Source organism: Amphimedon queenslandica, unplaced genomic scaffold (assembly GCF_000090795.2).
Source record: "Amphimedon queenslandica unplaced genomic scaffold, v1.1 AMPQUscaffold_5861_Cont22177, whole genome shotgun sequence".
In the NCBI taxonomy this organism is placed as follows: Eukaryota; Metazoa; Porifera; class Demospongiae; order Haplosclerida; family Niphatidae; genus Amphimedon; species Amphimedon queenslandica.
The window spans coordinates 1-1,758 of record NW_003553844.1 but is presented as its reverse complement, the minus strand read 5'-3'; the positions used below and the strand labels follow the sequence as shown (position 1 = coordinate 1,758).

The window sequence follows — 1,758 nt, the reverse complement described above, 5'->3', positions numbered from 1 at the left end:
ACTTAGTGAGTGTAGCATTACATTATTAACTATAATATCAGATTTCCATTCTTGTACTGCAATAAATTAATTTCAAGTAATATAATTTTGTAAATCTCAAACAACTGTGAAAATTCAAAAAATTTCTTATCATCAAAAACCTGCTATACATGTACATATTAGTTATGGCACAGTAAAGAGTGTTGCATGGCCAATAATGGCACAAGGGGTGGAGTCCATTTAATCGAGACAGCAATACGTAGCACAAGGTGCAAACTATAATGGATTTATGGTTTATAAAATTATGTGGGTCCATCAAAGGTGTCTGCCAAATACACTTTTAGAGAAGTTTCCTGGAGTCTTTAATGCTGGCCCTTTCCCTCTAATTGCTATTGTACATATACATGTATGTATTTAGTAGATGCAGCAACAAGGAGAAATAAATTTACTACTTCATGGCTTGTTTTAATCACTAAATTTGCTACACTAGAAAGCAATACAATTTTTGAGGTCGTTTCTATTTTTTGTATTAGTGCATGATCATCAGTATACATGTAACTTACTCTATCTTTAATGCTTGGATCAGCACCATTAGACAATAAAACTGATACAACTTCATTACGTCCTCTTGATGCTGCATGGTGAAGAGGAGACCTTTCATCCTAAAAAATAATATTAGGTCACACAACTGACTTTATCAACAGCATTAATTGGGGTAAAAATTCATACATGTACATGTACATGTAGATTCAATTTTCTTGAACTAAAGGAGTAAAGCAATGCTTATTATACTCAAACATGTGTCAATGATTGTACTGTATTTTAGTATCTATTAAACACCTGGGCATTCATTTCTTAACAGCAAGAAAAATTTCATTGAAATAAAATCAAAAGATACTTCCAGTGGGGCAGAACTCCCAACTCAGAGCAGGCTCTAACTAATAAGCACTTTGAAGCTATCTAAATAGTGAAGCATTATTTTTGGTACAAATACATGTATGTGTGTCTATAGCTAGAATACCGTCTATCTGGAAATTTTTGATGTGATTTTAATTTTACTGCATTGCAATTTCGCAAAAATTAGATTACCTATAAATTACATGCCACATTCAACAATAGATGACACAGTCTAGTTTAGTAAAAATTAAATCACAGCACAATTTTAAATCTCAAAAATTTTCTACCACACTAATTTCCTGATTTGTGGTATATTAATGACAGGTATTTACATGTATTTTGACCAGGCGTTTATACATTAAAATACGGTACCTGTACCTATACATGCATTTATATACAATAGTACAGTTGCTCCTGCAGTCATGGTGAGTAAACTAAGTATACTTTAAAAACTCCATGCACCAGCCTGATTGATAAAAAATACTAAAAATGCTGTCCCCATTGGTCTAACAATGAAATCACATTAACGATAAAGAATGCCTATTTTATTTCACTAAATAAAGAAAATCTAATACGACATTTAATACCATTCCCATTCTGTTCTTTGTATTACTATAAACTGTCAGTATAACTCACTTCATCTTTAATGTTTGGATCAGCACCATTAGACAATAAAACTGATACAACTTCATTATGTCCTTCTATTGCTGCATTATGAAGAGGAGTGCTTTCATTCTAAAAAATAATATGAAGTCACACAACTGACTTTATCAACAGCATTAATTGGGGTAAAAAATTCATGCATGTACATGTAGATTCAAATTTCTTGAACAACTAAAGGAGTATAACAATGCTTACTATGGTCAAACATGCATCAATGAT

General features: G+C 31.7%; 1 long non-coding RNA gene across 1 annotated transcript; it reads right to left on the bottom strand.

Annotated features, from left to right (window-relative positions):
* Positions 1-556: 556 nt before the first annotated feature.
* LOC109592249 (uncharacterized) lies at positions 557-1,604 on the bottom strand. Its single transcript, XR_002190253.1, has 2 exons — positions 1,513-1,604; positions 557-641 (listed from the first exon to the last, which is right to left on the bottom strand). It is a non-coding gene; the product is annotated as an uncharacterized LOC109592249 (long non-coding RNA).
* Between the last annotated feature and the right edge of the window lie 154 nt (positions 1,605-1,758).